Genomic DNA, 9362 nt, shown 5'->3' with positions numbered 1-9362 from the left:
AAGAGAGAGAGGATGAGAGAGAGAGAGAAAGAGAGAGAGAGAGGGAGAGAGAGAGAAAGAGGGGTAGAGAGGGAGAGAGAGAGAAAAGAAGGGTAGAGAGCGAGAGAGTGATGAAAAGGGAGGGACAGAGAGGTTGGTAAGGTGGTACAGTATGTGATGCTGAAGAAACAGTAGTATTCTCTTCTCTCCTCCCCTCCACCCTCCCCTCCCCTCCACCCAAAAAAGCATTTGTTCGGGACTGAAACAGTGGGTTAACTGCCGTGTTACTCCTGGTACTATTACTGATAGTATTACTTATGGCACTGTTACTACTAGTATTACTCCACATTACTGATGGTACTATTACTGATAGTATTACTTATGGCACTGTTACTACTAGTATTACTCCACATTACTGATGGTACTATTACTGATAGTATTACTGATGGGACTGTTAGTGCTAGTATTACTCCAAGTACTGGTACTACTAGTATTACTGATGGGACTGTTAGTGCTAGTATTACTCCAAGTACTGGTACTACTAGTATTACTGATGGTACTGTTAGTGCTAGTATTACTCCAAGTACTGGTACTACTAGTATTACTGATGGGACTGTTAGTGCTAGTATTACTCCAAGTACTGGTACTACTAGTATTACTGATGGTACTGTTAGTGCTAGTATTACTGATGGTACCTTTACTACCAGTATTACTGATAGTAAAGTTACTGATAGTATTACTTATAGTGCGGTTACTACTAATATTACTCCTAGTACTGTTTCTGCTAGTATTACTCCTATAATTGTTACTACTAGTATTACTGATGGTACTGTTAGTGCTAGTGTTACTGATGGTACTGTTAGTGCTAGTATTACTGATGATCCTGTTCATGCAAGTATTACTGATGGTACTGCTACTGCTAGTATTACTGATGGTACTGTTATTCATAGTATTACTGATGGTACTGTTAGTGTTAGTATTACTGATGGTACTGCTACTGCTAGTATTACTGATGGTACTGTTAGTGCTAGTATTACTGATGGTACTGTTAGTGCTAGTATTACTGATGGTACTGTTAGTGCTAGTATTACTGATGGTACTGTTATTCATAGTATTACTGATGGTACTGTTAGTGTTAGTATTACTGATGGTACTGCTACTGCTAGTATTACTGATGGTACTGTTAGTGCTAGTATTACTGATGGTACTGTTAGTGCTAGTATTACTGATGGTACTGTTAGTGCTAGTATTACTGATGGTACTGTTACTGCTAGTATTACTGATGGTACTGCTACTGCTAGTATTACTGATGGTACTGCTAGTGCTAGTATTACTGATGGTACTGTTAGTACCAGTATTACTGATGGTACTCTTAGTGCTAGTATTACTGATGGTACTGTTAGTGCCAGTATTACTGATGGTGACTGTTAGTGCTAGTATTACTGATGGTACTGCTACTGCTAGTATTACTGATGGTACTGCTAGTGCTAGTATTACTGATGGTACTGCTACTGCTAGTATTACTGATGGTACTGCTACTGCTAGTATTACTGATGGTACTGCTACTGCTAGTATTACTGATGGTACTGCTACTGCTAGTATTACTGATGGTACTGCTACTGCTAGTATTACTGATGGTACTGCTACTGCTAGTATTACTGCTGGTACTGCTACTGCTAGTATTACTGATGGTACTGCTACTGCTAGTATTACTGATGGTACTGCTACTGCTAGTATTACTGATGGTACTGCTACTGCTAGTATTACTGATGGTACTGCTACTGCTAATATTACTGATGGTACTGCTACTGCTAGTATTACTGATGGTACTGCTACTGCTAGTATTACTGATGGTACTGCTACTGCTAGTATTACTGATGGTACTGTTAGTGCTAGTATTACTGATGGTACTGTTAGTGCCAGTATTACTGATGGTGACTCTTAGTGCTAGTATTACTGATGGTACTGTTAGTGCCAGTATTACTGATGGTGACTGTTAGTGCTAGTATTACTGATGGTACTGCTACTGCTAGTATTACTGATGGTACTGCTAGTGCTAGTATTACTGATGGTACTGCTACTGCTAGTATTACTGATGGTACTGCTACTGCTAGTATTACTGATGGTACTGCTACTGCTAGTATTACTGATGGTACTGCTACTGCTAGTATTACTAGCAGTAGCAGTACCATCAGTAATACTAGCACTAGCAAGTACCATCAGTAATACTAGCAGTAGCAGTACCATCAGTAATACTAGCACTAACAGTCACCATCAGTAATACTGGCACTAACAGTACCATCAGTAATACTAGCACTAAGATCACATCAGTAATACTGGCACTAACAGTACCATCAGTAATACTAGCACTAACAGTACCATCAGTAATACTAGCAGTAGCAGTACCATCAGTAATACTAGCAGTAGCAGTACCATCAGTAATACTAGCAGTAGCAGTACCATCAGTAATATTAGCAGTAGCAGTACCATCAGTAATTACTAGCAGTAGCAGTACCATCAGTAATACTAGCAGTAGCAGTACCATCAGTAATACTAGCAGTAGCAGTACCATCAGTAATACTAGCAGTAGCAGTACCAGCAGTAATACTAGCAGTAGCAGTACCATCAGTAATACTAGCAGTAGCAGTACATCAGTAATACTAGCAGTAGCAGTACCATCAGTAATACTAGCAGTAGCAGTACCATCAGTAATACTAGCAGTAGCAGTACCATCAGTAATACTAGCAGTAGAGTACCATCAGTAATACTAGCACTAGCAGTACCATCAGTAATACTAGCAGTAGCAGTACCATCAGTAATACTAGCCACTAACAGTCACCATCAGTAATACTGGCACTAACAGTACCATCAGTAATACTAGCACTAAGCAGTACCATCAGTAATACTGGTACTAACAGTACCATCAGTAATACTAGCACTAGCAGTACCATCAGTAATACTAGCAGTAGCAGTACCATCAGTAATACTAGCAGTAAACCAGTACCATCAGTAATACTAGCACTAACAGTACCATCAGTAATACTAGCACTAACAGTACCATCAGTAATACTAGCACTAACAGTACCATCAGTAATACTAGCAGTAGCAGTACCATCAGTAATACTAACACTAACAGTACCATCAGTAATACTATGAATAACAGTACCATCAGTAATACTAGCACTAACAGTACCATCATAATACTAGCACTAACAGTACCATCAGTAATACTAGCACTAACAGTACCATCAGTAATACTAGCAGTAGCAGTACCATCAGTAATACTAACACTAACAGTACCATCAGTAATACTATGAATAACAGTACCATCAGTAATACTAGCAGTAGCAGTACCATCAGTAATACTTGCATGAACAAGGATCATCAGTAATACTAGCACTAACAGTACCATCAGTAACACTAGCACTAACAGTACCATCAGTAATACTAGTAGTAACAATTATAGGAGTAATACTAGCAGAAACAGTACTAGGAGTAATATTAGTAGTAACCGCACTATAAGTAATACTATCAGTAACTTTACTATCAGCTAATACTGGTAGTAAAGTACCATCAGTAATACTAGCACTAACAGTACCATCAGTAATACTAGTAGTACCAGTACTTGGAGTAATACTAGCACTAACAGTCCCATCAGTAATACTAGTAGTACCAGTACTTGGAGTAATACTAGCACTAACAGTACCATCAGTAATACTAGTAGTACCAGTACTTGGAGTAATACTAGCACTAACAGTCCCATCAGTAATACTAGTAGTACCAGTACTTGGAGTAATACTAGCACTACAGTCCCATCAGTAATACTATCAGTAATAGTACCATCAGTAATGTGGAGTAATACTAGTAGTAACAGTGCCATAAGTAATACATCAGTAATAGTACCATCAAGTAATGTGGAGTAATACTAGTAGTAACAGTGCTGCCATAAGTAATACTATCAGTAATTAGTACCAGAGTAACACGGCAGTTAACCCACTGTTTCAGTCCCGAACAAATGCTTTTTTTGGGTGGAGGGAGGGGAGGGTGGAGGGAGGAGAGAAGAGAATACTACTGTTTCTTCAGCATCACATACTGTACCACCTTACCAACCTCTCTGTCCCTCCCTTTTCATCACTCTCTCGCTCTCTACCCTTCTTTTCTCTCTCTCTCCCTCTCTACCCCTCTTTCTCTCTCTCTCCCTCTCTCTCTCTCTTTCTCTCTCTCTCNTACTTATGGCACTGTTACTACTAGTATTACTCACATTTACTGATGGTACTATTACTGATAGTATTACTGATGGGACTGTTAGTGCTAGTATTACTCCAAGTACTGGTACTACTAGTATTACTGATGGGACTGTTAGTGCTAGTATTACTCCAAGTACTGGTACTACTAGTATTACTGATGGTACTGTTAGTGCTAGTATTACTCCAAGTACTGGTACTACTAGTATTACTGATGGGACTGTTAGTGCTAGTATTACTCCAAGTACTGGTACTACTAGTATTACTGATGGTACTGTTAGTGCTAGTATTACTGATGGTACCTTTACTACCAGTATTACTGATAGTAAAGTTACTGATAGTATTACTTATAGTGCGGTTACTACTAATATTACTCCTAGTACTGTTTCTGCTAGTATTACTCCTATAATTGTTACTACTAGTATTACTGATGGTACTGTTAGTGCTAGTGTTACTGATGGTACTGTTAGTGCTAGTATTACTGATGATCCTGTTCATGCAAGTATTACTGATGGTACTGCTACTGCTAGTATTACTGATGGTACTGTTATTCATAGTATTACTGATGGTACTGTTAGTGTTAGTATTACTGATGGTACTGCTACTGCTAGTATTACTGATGGTACTGTTAGTGCTAGTATTACTGATGGTACTGTTAGTGCTAGTATTACTGATGGTACTGTTAGTGCTAGTATTACTGATGGTACTGTTATTCATAGTATTACTGATGGTACTGTTAGTGTTAGTATTACTGATGGTACTGCTACTGCTAGTATTACTGATGGTACTGTTAGTGCTAGTATTACTGATGGTACTGTTAGTGCTAGTATTACTGATGGTACTGTTAGTGCTAGTATTACTGATGGTACTGTTACTGCTAGTATTACTGATGGTACTGCTACTGCTAGTATTACTGATGGTACTGCTAGTGCTAGTATTACTGATGGTACTGTTAGTACCAGTATTACTGATGGTACTCTTAGTGCTAGTATTACTGATGGTACTGTTAGTGCCAGTATTACTGATGGTGACTGTTAGTGCTAGTATTACTGATGGTACTGCTACTGCTAGTATTACTGATGGTACTGCTAGTGCTAGTATTACTGATGGTACTGCTACTGCTAGTATTACTGATGGTACTGCTACTGCTAGTATTACTGATGGTACTGCTACTGCTAGTATTACTGATGGTACTGCTACTGCTAGTATTACTGATGGTACTGCTACTGCTAGTATTATGATGGTACTGCTACTGCTAGTTACTGCTGGTACTGCTACTGCTAGTATTACTGATGGTACTGCTACTGCTAGTATTACTGATGGTACTGCTACTGCTAGTATTACTGATGGTACTGCTACTGCTAGTATTACTGATGGTACTGCTACTGCTAATATTACTGATGGTACTGCTACTGCTAGTATTACTGATGGTACTGCTACTGCTAGTATTACTGATGGTACTGCTACTGCTAGTATTACTGCTATGTAGTATTACTGAATGGTACTGTTAGTGCCAGTATTCACTGATGGTGAGACTCTTAGTGCTAGTATTACTGATGGTACTGTTAGTGCAGTATTACTGATGGATGACTGGTTAGTGGCTAGTATGACTGATGGTACTGGGCTACTGCTGCTAGTCATTACTGATGGTACTGGCTAGATGCTAGTATTACTGATGGTACTTGCTACTGCGAGTATTACTGGATGGTACTGGCTACTGCTAGTAATTACGATGTACTGCTACTGCTATGTATTACTGATGGTACTGCTACTGCTAGTATTACTGCTGGTACTGCTACTGCTAGTATTACTGCTGGTACTGCTACTGCTAGTATTACTGCTGGTACTGCTACTGCTAGTATTACTGATGGTACTGCTACTGCTAGTATTACTGATGGTACTGCTACTGCTAGTATTACTGATGGTACTGCTACTGCTAGTATTACTGATGGTACTGCTACTGCTAATATTACTGATGGTACTGCTACTTGCTAGTATTACTGATGGTACTGCTACTGCTAGTATTACTGATGGTACTGCTACTGCTAGTATTACTGATGGTACTGTTAGTGCCAGTATTACTGATGGTACTGCTACTGCTAGTAGCACTAACCGTACCATCAGCAACTTATTTAACAGAAAAATACATTGTAGAAACTAGATATAGGAAACGTTACAATCTTTTATTAACTGAACAAACGTCGGCCTTTAACCATATAAACTAGTTTACATACAAATATAGGCTTCAATATTCTGCCCATATGAACAAATTATTTATAGACCATAACTGAACCAATTTCTGTAGGTTATATATACAATATACCACCAGCCAGCCGTCGTTCCCCAGCCAATCGCACACACACTGGCGTGGATGAAAGAGTTGCCGAAAAAGGAGTTTGCTTCTGCTGAAGCCTTCGCTGTAAAATAGAACATGTTGCAGGAAGTACTATGGCCACACATTACAGCAGGGGAGTTATGGGTTAAGACAGGAAGAGGATCTGACAGAGGCGAGAGGCTTTGGTGACGGACGGCACGAGACACACACACACACAGCTCGACAGTGAGCCTCAATCTTCCTTCTAACCATTGACTGTGTCTCTGTTTAATCAGAAGGTTCTTCCTGTCATATCAGTGTTGATTACTGGTATTATTAAAGCTCTGCAGGACTATTCCTCTCCTCTCCTCTCCAACCCTCTCCTCCCCTCCCCACCCCTCTCCTCTCCTCCTCTCTCCACCCCTCCCCTCTCTTCCCCTCTCCTCTCCTCAACCTCTCCTCCTCTCTCCTCTCCTCGCCCTCCCTCTCCTCCCCTCTCCACCCATCCCTCTCCTCTCCTCCCCTCTCCTCCTCTCTACTCTCTCTCTCCTCGCCTCTCCTCTCCACACCTCTCCTCCCTACTCTCCTCTCTTCCTCTCTCCTCTCCACCCCCTCCTCCTCTCCACCCATCTCCTCTCCTCCCCTCTCCTCCTCTCTACTCTCCTCTCCCCGCCTCTCCTCGCCACACCGTCTCCTCCCCTCTCCACCCATCTCCTCTCCTCCCCTCTCCTCCTCTCTACTCTCCTCTCCTCTCCTCTCCACACCTCTCCTCCCCTCATCCCACCCATCTCCTCTCCTCCTCTCTAACTCTCCTCTCTCCTCGCCTCTCCACAACTCTCCTCCCTCTCCACCCTTCTCCTCAGTTCCTCTCCACCCCTCTCCTCCTCTCTACTCTCCTCTCCTCGCCTCTCCTCTCCACACCTCTCCTCTCCACCCCATCTCCTCTCCACCCCTCTCCTCCTCTCTACTCTCCTCTCCATCTCCACACCTCTCCTCCCCACTCCACCCATCTCCTCTCCTCCCCCTCTCCTCTCCTCTACTCTCCTCTCCTCTCCACACCTCTCCTCCCCTCGTCCACCCATCTCCTCTCCACCCCTCTCCTCTCCTCTCCTCTCCACACCTCTCCTCCCCTCTCCACCCATTCTCCTCTCCTCTCCTCTCCTCTCCTCTCCTCTCCTCTCCTCTCCTCTCCTCTCCTCTCCTCTCCTCTCCTCTCCTCTCCTCTCCTCTCCTCTCCTCTCCTCTCCTCTCCTCTCCTCTCCTCTCCACCCATCTCCTCTCCACCCCTCTCCTCTCCTCTCCTCTCCTCCTCCACACCTCTCCTCCCCTCTCTACCCATCTCCTCTCCTCCCCTCTCCTCTCACTCCACCAGGAGGAATTACAGAACCAGGCGTAACGCTGGGGAAAGATAATCACTCTGCTGTGTGTGTTTGTGTGTGTCCTGTTTATGGGCAAGGTTACACACTGCAAGACTCCACAGAGGATTCAGAGCACAAAAACACCACCTGGCACTGTTGGCAAAGGAACATAAGTACCCACACAGACACACACAGAAACATGAACACACACAGACACACACAGAAAACACGGACACACAGAAACATGAACACACACAGACACACAGAAACATGAACACACACAGAAACATGAACACACACAGAAACATGAACACACACAGAAACATGAACACACACAGAAACATGAACACACACAGAAACATGGACACACACGGACACACAGTGTGTCAACAATGAACCAGCTTATTGGGATTGTAATTTCAAGTCAAAGTTGTTCCTTGTAAATATTAGTGTCGACGTTAGTGTTGGGAGACAGACAGACAGACAGACAGACAGACAGACAGACAGACAGACAGACAGACAGACAGACAGACAGACAGACAGACAGACAGACAGACAGACAGACTAAGAGGTATAGTCAGGCCTTTACAGCCCTGCCCTGGATGACTGTGCATTACCAGGACACAACACACAGATCTGGGTCAGTAAGGGGAACCTACAGTGGGGCAAAAAAGTATTTAGTCAGCCACCAATTGTGCAAGCAAGTGAGGTAGATAATATACAAAAGTGAAATAAACAATAAAATTAGCAGTAAACATTACACATACAGAAGTTTCAAAACAATAAAGACATTTCAAATGTCAAATTACATATATATATACAGTGTTGTAACAATGTACAAATGGTTAAAGTACACAAGGGAAAATAAATAAGCATAAATATGGGTTGTATTTACAATGATGTTTGTCCTTCACTGGTTGCCCATTTCTTGTGGCAACAGGTCACAAATCTTGCTGCTGTGATGGCACACTGTGGAATTTCACCCAGTAGAAATGGGAGTTTATCAAAATTGGATTTGTTTTCAAATTCTTTGTGGATCTGTGTAATCTGAGGGAAGTATGTGTCTCTAATATGGTCAAACATTGGGCAGGAGGTTAGGAAGTGCAGCTCAGTTTCCACCTCCTTTTGTGGGCAGTGAGCACATAGCCTGTCTTCTCTTGAGAGCCATGTCTGCCTATGGCGGCCTTTCTCAATAGCAAGGCTATGCTCACTGAGTCTGTACATAGTCAAAGCTTTCCTTAAGTTTGGGTCAGTCACAGTGGTCAGGTATTCTGCCAAATATAATTCTAGTTTGCTCAGTTTTTTTGTTAATTCTTTCCAATGTGTCAAGTAATTATCTTTTTGATTTCTCATGATTTGGTTGGGTCTAATTGTATTGCTGTCCTGAGGCTCTGTGGGGTGTGTTTGTGTTTGTGAACAGAGCCCCAGGACCAGCTTGCTTAGGGGACTCTTCTCCAGGTTCATCTC

The 9362-nt window shown here is 42.1% G+C and overlaps 1 protein-coding gene across 1 annotated transcript in view; it reads right to left on the bottom strand.

Annotated features, from left to right (window-relative positions):
- The window catches only part of LOC109877935 (SLIT-ROBO Rho GTPase-activating protein 2-like), a 133089-nt gene that overhangs the window by 41429 nt on the left and 82298 nt on the right, over positions 1-9362 (bottom strand).

The sequence above is a fragment of the Oncorhynchus kisutch genome, linkage group LG1, assembly GCF_002021735.2.
Source record: "Oncorhynchus kisutch isolate 150728-3 linkage group LG1, Okis_V2, whole genome shotgun sequence".
Classification (NCBI taxonomy): domain Eukaryota; kingdom Metazoa; phylum Chordata; class Actinopteri; order Salmoniformes; family Salmonidae; genus Oncorhynchus; species Oncorhynchus kisutch.
This window is presented reverse-complemented; position numbering and strand designations above follow the sequence as displayed.